Below are 10,705 nucleotides of genomic sequence, written 5' to 3'. Positions count from 1 at the left end.
GATTCATTTGCAGACGCGGTTCCATTTGATTATGTACCTCAAGTTAACCAGAGGAAAAAATTATGAGATGATTTCCACATGGCTCTCGTAGTCCAAGGTCTTTGATGGGAGATGGTTGATCAGATGAACATCAGTCAGCACATCCTCTCCCCATAAATACTTGGGCACACTCTGATGTAGGGTTCTGGCAGTATTAACCACATGCCCAATTTTCCTTCTACTACATTTTGTTGTGAGGAGTCCACACATGATGACTCTTGCCCTATCCCATGCATCAAGAAATATAGAAATATGCGTTCAATGTCTCATTAAAGAAGTCCTTTGCATTATTAGATCAATATTTTTTTAACATAAACATCAAATTTGGTTCTTCACCATGACACAAAATTCTTGTATCGCTCTTGCCACTTCTTACTTATGCGTGAGTAGATGTGCCCAAGACAGTTTCAAGCAGTCATCCACCAATATAAGAAACCACCTCACACCTATAAGGGATGACACATATGTTGGTCCCATACATCACAATGGACAAGGGAGAATGGAGTTCTACTCCTCTCTGCCCATTTACTCTACGGAGCTCTCTTATGTTTTGCACGATGGCATGACTCACAAATCAACACTGAAACATCAATATTCTTTGAAAAGAAAGGGAATATTTGTTTCATCATCTCAAAAGATGGATGTACCAAATGGAAATGTAAAACTTTCAAAACTTCAAGTCACCTGTTGTTGGAGTCTCCCAACATTTGTGCATTCACCATCATTCCCACCTTCATTTTATCCCTTTAAGGAGAGGAATGGCTTGATTTACATCAAGGTTCCTTGCCTTGTCATAAATAAAACGACAAGTAAAGTCAATAGGCAGTGCATAGTTAACATTCTTAACCAAATGCTGAGGGGACATAAACTGGGCCTTGAGATCAGGAACATGTAAAACATTCTTAAGTACTCCCAACACTTCCCACCACCAATACCCATTACAGATAAAATTTCACCCCCTATAGTGAAGTCTCTCCTAACCCTTTCATATTGAATATAAGATTGAAATTTCAATCAATATGGGGTCATATGATCAGTGGCTTTGGAGTCCAAGATCCGACCAATATGAAGGTGGTCAGGAGAAAATTGCTTACCAGGCCTGGTACCAGACTTGACCATGGATGTGGAACTAAAAAGAGACTTCAAATTCTCTAGTTCCTCCCTCATAGAGCTGACTTCATCATCTCCTCGCTTGGGCTGGTTATGAGTAGTGCTTGGGTATGATGTTGCTCCTTCTTCTTGATAACTCTCTTGGCTGGATACAGAGTGAGCCTAGGTTTTTGGAGGTCGACCCTAGCAAGTCCCAACAATTCTCTTTTGTATGGCATCTTCTTTTGTAATAATTACACACTATATTGTTTTGATAAAATTTTCCTCCTCGACCACTGCCAGTCCAAGTCTTACCCTATTCTGTTGGGGTTTTCTGTCCTTTCGATTTAGCCATTAGCAGTGCAGCATTTTCCTCCTTAGGTGCCCTTGGATTCAGCTATAGATGTCGACTTTCCTCTTCTAGTATAATTTTTATTGCTTCCTCAAGATCAGGTACTCTTTTTTGATTAAGGATTTGACTCCTAAAGGCCTCATATTCAACATTTAGACTCAGAAGGAACTTAAACTTACAATCCGTAAGAGGGTATTCCCATTCATCTGGATTCAGTATTGGTTGATAGCAATCTAATTCAAGCCAAATGGATTGCAACTCATGAAAAAATTCTCTCATCGTTCTGTCTCCTTGTTGTACACTCCAAATCTTCACAACCAGATCATACGTTCTCCAAGGATTGCTTCTTTTGAGGGCAATCTTATGAATGTAATCCCAAATTTTCTTGGCTGCCTTCAAAAAAGATATCTTAAGGAGTACATATTTCGTCATGCTTGCTAGAAGAAACACATGGACATTAGCATCGTCCTATTTCCACAATCTATAGGATTGAGCAGCTAAATAAACCTCAGTTATTAAGTGATCACCTAATTCTCTATCAAGGAGAGTGAGCTCAACCATCTGGCTCTAGTGGTCAAAATTGCAACCATTGTATCGAAGAGGTTCAACAATAGGTGGAATCACAGATGGTATTGCATAGGATGTGGCACTCAGATGTTCGGCAGCCTCTTGTGTTGAACCAACTAAACTGGATCCAGGCTTCTACAAATGCATGTATAACAACTGAAAAAATAAGAAGTCCAGATATAACAATTGATAATGGTGACTAGTTTCTCGTTGGCTCCAACCAACCAATGAACACTACAGCTTCACACTTCCAGAAGGTTTTGAGACCCAATGACTTCAACCGACGAGGTGAATGGTTCTTTGTTTACTACAAATTGACTACTGGAAATAACGACGGCGATGACCAACAATCGTCATCAAGAACATTCAAGAACAGGTGACTCCTCATTGACTCCAATAGACGAGGAGAAAGGACACTCACCCCTGACAACAAAGGTCGACCAATGAATGTTGTCAAGAACGGTCTAGAATGAGTGACTACTCGTTGACTCCAAATAAAAGAGAGAGAGTTACACTCACCACTGACAGCAGAACCAATTGACGGAAGAGGGCAACTCCACAAACACCCCGATCCATTGGAAACATCCTCACAATGTCGATGATGCCACGGCATCTACTCTGGTTCAATGCTCTGATACCATGTGAGTTCGTGAGCAGGAACGGGCAAGTAACCTCAAGGTTTACAGGACCTAGATGACATGAGAAAGATAAAATAGAATACTATCATTCTTACGAAACCTAAACCCGTGTACCCTTATATATAGGGTACTAATATGGGCTACATCATATTGGGCCTATCACAATGGGCCATACATGAAATAGGGAGAAAATACAAAAAAATATAAAAGTAAACAACATTGATGAACTATAGCTAATAGTAGTGGTGCTTGGTGGAGATTCGACATTGGAAAAAGTTGAAGTTCTGTAAAGCACTGGCATTTTATTGAAGACCCTGAGTGAGAATGAGAAAAGAGATCCGGCCTTTGAACTTTACTTTACAGATTCATCCAGACCCAAACTCACATCGGCGCAACTTTAGGAGCATTGAAGTTTTCTATATGAATTTCTCGTAGAATGTTATAAATAAGAATAGAGAGAAAGTCAATTTATTTTTAGGGGGAAAATGAATGATAAGGTTCAGAATGAAAAATCTTTATTTTACTTAACTAAAAGAGGTTCTCATTTATCAGAAGTGGGGATTATGATTAGAGGACACATGGTACACTTCTAATATGACACGTACCCAAGTTTATTGATTTAAGAAGTCTATACTCTATAGATAGTTCAAATTTATAATGATATTGAAACAGACCAACATTTTGTCTTACCTGACCTTTGACTCTTTCTTCCAATCAATTTGATTTGACTTATTAACATTTCAGAACCTTATTTTAGTATCCTGAGAGTGAAGATATCAAATTATGTCCCGGAACACACAAAACAAGGATATGAATTGGGTAAATGAATATGGAAAAGAGAGATTGGAAATTCCTCAAAAGAAGAATATTTTTCTAGATCCATATGACTTCCTCAAGTAAACCAATATTTCTCATATAATGAAAATAGATCTTAGTCCATGGACTCCCAAGAAGGTATGAAGTTTTCTAGATCCATATGTCTGATGCTTCTTTGGTCAAATACTTGGTACAAGTAGGACCCAAAATATGAGCAAGCTGCGAAAAAGTGCTTTTACCAGCTCTTGGTCGAAATAAGATGGGAAACCATGGATTTTCTGGTTTTCACCATTTGTTACTGTCCAACTGCTGGAATGGAATGAGACAGGAATATATGAAGATCTTCCTCTCTACTGACTCGTAACTGGGTTTCCCTCTGTGTTATACTTCTTGGGGTCATTTACTTTTTAACCTTTGTAAATTATCTTCATTTGTTCGTTATTCCTCCCAAAGTTGGAACCTTGATTGCATCTTGATTCATCTTCTCCACATTACTTTATAGGGCACAACAGCAATGAGACCGCTGATTATTTATAGATATACATAGAACATTTCTTGTTTGGGTGACTCACCAACTGACCTAGCTGTAATCGGTACCAGAATGATATGAAAAAATAAAAGGTTAAAAAGTAAATGCATTCTCCATTGAACCCACTATTATGAACTACAATGAATTCTGTCATGGGTGTGGACCTTCTTTTGAGGCAGGATCTAGCCTCCCACTCTCTTATTTATGCAGCATTTATTAGCTTAGCGAGTGGGTCATGCAATAACTTTGTGATTTCTTGCAGAACATTTATGATAAATATTTATTTCATAACCTTCCAGGTCTGGTCCAACATAAACTCATGAATGCTAAACCTTCGGAACCTAATTTATTTTTTACTTCTTTATGTAAACATAATGTTACTTTGTTTCAGAATGTTGGATACATGACTTCTGTTATCTTGACTCGTTGAAGAAAGCTGTATAACCTCTCTCGCTCATAAACTCACACTTCCCTAAAAAATTTTGTGTATGTAATAATTATTTTTCTAGTTCAAAGACCAGCCCAAATTCTGTGTTTCCATGTTGAGAATTCTTTGTAGATGAAGAGATATTAAAGGGGTTTATTTCTTAAAAATCAAGTTCCTTCTACACTATATCTGTAGGTTACAAAGGTGTGACTGGTGACTTTAAGAGTGGATAAAGTACTTCAAATTTTTTATTTACTGCCGGTTCAGCACCAATAGTTCATTATCTAATACACCTGATAACATTATACAGACTAGTGAGCTATTGGATATGAATCTAGCAGTAGGCTATTGGATCAAAGGCCAAAGACATTGTTTACAAATTTTTCCCATATGAAACTTAATCATTCCTTAGCTATAAAGATATGTAGTCATGAAAAATAGATTAAGAGGGTGGATTTTTTATTTCTGATAAATGATTAACGCTACGGGCCTTAGCACCATGGAAGAATATGCTACTGCAGAAGCATACAAGAATTTTAATCTTTGATTAAAACAATATGTATGAATGATATAAACTGCCTAAACAAGACTGATTAACTTTATAACCCTCACAATTTAAAAAATTCCATAAACAGAGACCCAAGATATGTAATAAATACACATGTCCAATGATGTTGCATTGCTGTCTTCTCCAATAATGAATAATTAGTTTACCTGAATCATTAAAGAATATATATACATTTATCTTCATCTTAGGTCAACATATCTTCTCAATTGTAATCTCCCATATGGATAATACATATTCCAGAATACTGACCATAATTCTAATTGTTATGTTTTGAAGCAAAGATATCCGCAGGGACCAGTCCTATCAATTGAGATAGAAACAACCAAGAGAAGAGGTACTGGATTCTCTTTTGAATAGGTTACGAAATAAAGGATAATGAAGACAGGAATGACAACAAAGGTCTGTGAAAGAACTAAATTGGCAAGTCACCAATTTTCTCTGATTAAGACAACTCTTTTTTGGATAGACTACAGTCCAACCTTTGGATAATTTATCTTCAAGGTAACTTGAAGATAACACTTTCTGCCACTCATTATTGGGTTAACCATAAATTTCCCATGTCTCTTGTGATTTACATTAGATCATCAAATGATGCAAGTCTAGGACAGGAATCTTGATTTCTTGAAGAACGTGTTTCATGACTCAATGGCTTCTTTGCTCCTCTCTTAAACTCATGCCTTGCACAAATTTCCATTTATGTTAAAAAAAAAAACTTTTCTCCTCCGTCTAGGTTTCTGAAATCATTGTTCTATCTCACAGCTCATAAATTCTTAAGCCTTCCTCCCCTTACTAATACCACATAATGTTCTTGTGAAATATGTTTGTTGTTGATGAATCTTAATTTTCATTGTCTCTCTACCCTTATTTATTAGTGACTATTCTCTTGCTCATAAACTCGCACTTTCATTGACTTCCTAACATTCATTTTCAACTTCATTGACTTTGTAACATTCTTTATCCATTAGATAACCTTCATTTACTTATTTTGTAACATTCAGATTTAATTTGACTCCACTCCTAAAGTTGCACCTTCATTTTAATCTGGAGATTTATTTTGAACGTAACATTCATCTTCATCTTCATTGACTTTGTAATCTAAAGCCAGACTTTGCAAAACATTGTTCCCTTCTAACGTAGCTTCACTCCCTTCTGATCTTGAATTTACACTACTTGTAAACTTGCGCTGTTGGAACCTTTCTTTTTTATAAACATCGAATACTATCCAACTATTATTGAATAGAACATGCTGAACAATACATTTAACTTAATTTAGATCAGAAAAAAATTCGAATTTGATGAAACCATGGGGTATGGCTCCAATCCATAGAAATCCTATTTCTGATAGAACTAGTAGACAAAAATTATTGGGTCCCATTTTTCCCATTAATCTACTATCTGTAATAGTGCAAAAATCAGGCTCCAAATGTTATGAAACTATTAAATAACAAAAGAATGGAAAACCTTCAACCCACTGCTGCTTTCACACCTTTTATATGTTTCAAAATGCTTTAAGAACTACTTTCAGTTGGGTCAACCTTTCTTTGGTTAAAAAGAGGTGTGTGGTCATCATTTTTTTTCGTCTCCTTATGCATTCATCCATTTAGGTCAGAGTGAATCCAGGGAGCCGAGCTCAAGAACATCCCATACTAGGAATTGTAAGTGAGTTCAATATCTGAAATAGAGCATTTTATCTCCATAGTAGTGGTACAAGACACAATATGTGACTTGATACAATACCATAAATCCAAAGTAAATCTAGATTCCACACATTGGTATGAGCTTGGAAAAAATATGATCTGTGAAGCTGAACGTTCAGTGTGAGGAGAAACTAGAGTACTCAACCCAAAACAAACAGAATAGGTACTTGGGGGAGCGTTGGGCCAGGTGCAAGGGAGTGATGGACAACCTTACTGATACTCATTATTTCTTGTGGACCGCCAAGTACCAGTCTCTCAACCATACTGGATTTTCTTAGAAACATTTTTATTCTTATTATTAATGACACTCATCATTTCTTTTCTTTCAGAACATGTTTGTTGACTTCATTTATTTCATAATGTGATTCATCACTATCAAAATTGTGCCATTCTTTTACTTTGTTACATCGTACGTGATTGAATTTTTAACCTTGCCCCATCACACATCACACCTTTGATTTTATAACATGCTTGACTTCATTACTTCACTCCATCGGGCATCACACCGCTCGCAAACTCATGATATATGCTCCGTCACTTTTTTCTCTGCTCCTAAAATCGTGCTTTTACTTGCTTCTTATTGAAGTGAAGAGGGTTAAGTTTATCATAGATCAAAAGCTTTTACTAACTTTCTTGAGTCAGATTCCATCTTGGAGGATAATTTATTCTTCACTCTCTTGTTATTATCCACATGGAGTGTATCAGCTGACCGACGGGTGATAACATAATAAATGCAAGTATAATTCCATAAATTTTAGATGTTTTTGGTATTAGTAATTTAGAATTTATCATGTTATCACTTGAATTAACCAAATATTTATGCATTAGCTTGAAATTCAATTTTTTTCACATTATGGTTATTTTTCACAAACTTCCTTGACTTCTCTGAAGTCAAACAGTTTGATTTCTAATGAGTATTTTATAGTTCTAAATGTGCAGAAATTTACATTAATTGTATGATACAGTTCTTAGGGAATTGGAGAATTTTTGGGAGCTGAGTGATTCTACAAAGGGCCTTTAAAGGATCAAGTGGAGTTGTGGACCTTCAAAAGAGAAATCTGAGGAAGATGTGCCACTACCTGACCTGCCCATTGGGATCTCAAAAGCCTTCCAAAGAAAGAAGGGGAATATTACGAGGGGAAACTCTCAACCCATGGAGAAAAAGAGGCAAAAATGGCAAGAAAAGAGAATAGAAAATACCCAAAGGGGTATTTTAGTAATTCTTGTTATCTATAAATACTCCTTTTCTCCCTCAATTCTCCTCATTTTGTAATTTCTCTAGCAAGTGTCTGGTCAGTAGGACAAGGCATATTTCAGAATCTTGGTTGTTCAACCTGCTTAATTGTAAGTTTGTTGAAGTTTTCATTCAATCTCATCTCTTGTCTACATTGAAAAATGCCTGATTCTGGAAAAATATAAGGACCCATACTTGAGAGGAAGCATTGAGGGCTCACCAGACTTTTGTTGAGGTTTTAGGAACCTAGATTTACACAATACATCCATTTACACTAAAAATCTATCAGTTTCTCACTTTAGACACTCATTTTCCCTACTTTCTCTCTCTATAATCAACTCTTTCTCAATCTAAACCTTCATCCATATCCCTAGTTAATCCCCTAAAAATTTCATATAAAATATCCTTCATTTCCACCTTCAAATCATAAAAAATTAAGAAAATCAGGAAATATTATTTTGTAAAGTTAAAAATTCCATACAAATAGGAAAAATCCCTAAAATTCATATAATAAATTTCTAGTGATTTCAACATCTAAAAAAATTCTTAAAAAATCTCTAACTCTTTTTTTAATACTTCTAGTCATTTTTGGTGTAAATTAAATTACACAAATTTCTAAAAATATTTATTTTATTTCTATTGTAAATTAAGATTAGGAAAATTAGCGTATAATATTTTGTGTTTTTCCTTGTACTTATGTTTCAATTGAAAACATATAAAAGTATACAAATTAGATAAAAATCCAGAACAATACCAAAAATATATTTCTCACTTTTAAACTCATTTCCCTCATTCCAAGAAAAATTATGAAATTAAATTTATGCGTCTTTGAGGATCAATCCCTAACTTTGTAGTTATAGAGTATTTAAGAGGAAATTTTCTTGAATATTTTTTGTTAACTCTGAATTAAAACAACAATATGAAACCCCGAAATTTAAACTTATGAACGGTGCATATTATCATATAGAAATGTGAAGAGTTTTGTGATTTGTACAACCAAAGCCACCAACTAGAAAGTAATGTTTCAACATAAGTGGGGTGGGACATAAAAAACTGTAGCAAATCACATAGAGTTGTCTATACCTATCAGCACGCATATAGATAAGACCAGTGAAGCACAAAGGGATGAATGTCAAGTGGTTGCGAGAGACGGTCTTGTAAATTGAAGTATTCATAGGAATATTGAGGGTTCAAATCTCTTTGTCTGTGAGGTCATAAGTTTTGGACAACTCTTCAATATTCCCCAACTACAATCTGGAAAACTACTTATCCATGTTTGTTTCATGAAAATTTAGACCGTTTTTGACTTAGTAACATGAAGATTCATTGACTTCATAAACCACTCGTAAAACTGCCCTCATGCTATGCTGGTGCGATCACAGATCAAGCCCTGGAAGTCCTCTCATTGCAGTTACATGAGTTGATATTCAAGAAAGTAGCTCTCGGTACGGTGTATTATACGTGTCCTAGATCCCCAATTCTCCATGGTCATTCTTTTTCACATCTACAACTTTATATTCTTCTAATGTAATGCTCTCGATACACACCTCATATTATCCACTTGTGCTTCCTATGTCACATCAAGGAAAGGGAATACTCATAATACCACAGCAGAAGGGGTAAGGTTATTTTCTTCCTTCTCAAAAATAAAATTTTTAATAGACTCTCAGATATCAAAATGCTTAGTCATTTTTTTTGGAGTGAGTGGTTCACGGGTCAAACCACCAAAGTTTGAATGCTAGGTTTCTGTAGTCGTCATTTTTGTTGCAGAAAAACCTCCTTATTTAAATGATAAAATAAAGAAGATAATTTTTTCTTTACTTTGTCTTTATAAATTATCTAAATATAACCTATTATGTGAAAAATAAGACAAAATTTTCTCTATTCCACCGTCGCTTCACTCTTGCTCTCGCTTCTGACCATAAACTTGTGCCTTATTCAGAATCCACTGTTGGTTCTTTATTAATACAGTTACAATTTTGGGAAAAAAATGATAACCCTCCTCTCAATTTTTATTCTTCTGATGCGAGTTGTAGTTGTAGTAAGTTATTTTCTCAATAACAACTGGTGCTCTTATCTCCACATTTTTCCTGGTTTTGTAAATTTGATTACTTCACTTGTTGTGCCATCACTTCTTTGCTCCTAAAGTCGCGCCTAAAGTACCACCATCACGCCTCCAGAATCTCTTCATTCTTGGACTTATCCTCCATCTAAATGTATTGTACTGATTTTCCACTATATTTTCATTACAAAGATGTATCACATCAAGATTTTTTGCTCAAACTGAATCATGCCAATGTTATGGAAGTTCCAGGATTATGTGAAATAAGATTAGTAACATATTTTAGAATTACTAATGTAAATTGGCTATGAAGAATCTGTGCACGTAGAGATTCATAAAGCAAAAGGGGTCCCTTTTTCAAAGGAAAAAAGTCATTTCGCTCCAGAGATGAAAAAGATACTGGATATGTCAGTGACTTTGCATGATAAAGCACTCTTCGAGGGAATGGAATGTCACATTTTTTGAACGAATCTTGGCAGTAATGTCTCTGTTAGATTCTGTTGTTAAAATATGGGAAAACCCTTTCAATTCTTGATGACAATGTAGTTTTGTGAATTCTCATCGGAACTAGAAGATTATTTCATGATCTTAGAGCAAATCCAAAGATTCAATGTGACTATGGCCACTTTGGAAAATATGAAAGACAAGACTTTACCACTGTGGTGCGGCTTTTTGCAAATAAAATGA

At 35.3% G+C, this 10,705-nt stretch overlaps 1 pseudogene; it reads left to right on the top strand.

Annotated features, from left to right (window-relative positions):
• The first annotated feature begins 10,170 nt into the window (after positions 1–10,170).
• LOC144716380 (large ribosomal subunit protein uL5m pseudogene) lies at positions 10,171–10,705 on the top strand (annotated as a pseudogene).

The sequence above is a fragment of the Wolffia australiana genome, chromosome 2 (assembly GCF_029677425.1).
Source record: "Wolffia australiana isolate 7733 chromosome 2, ASM2967742v1".
Classification (NCBI taxonomy): domain Eukaryota; kingdom Viridiplantae; phylum Streptophyta; class Magnoliopsida; order Alismatales; family Araceae; genus Wolffia; species Wolffia australiana.
Note: the sequence above shows the minus strand (reverse complement) of the source record. Positions and strands in the feature narration are given on the sequence as shown.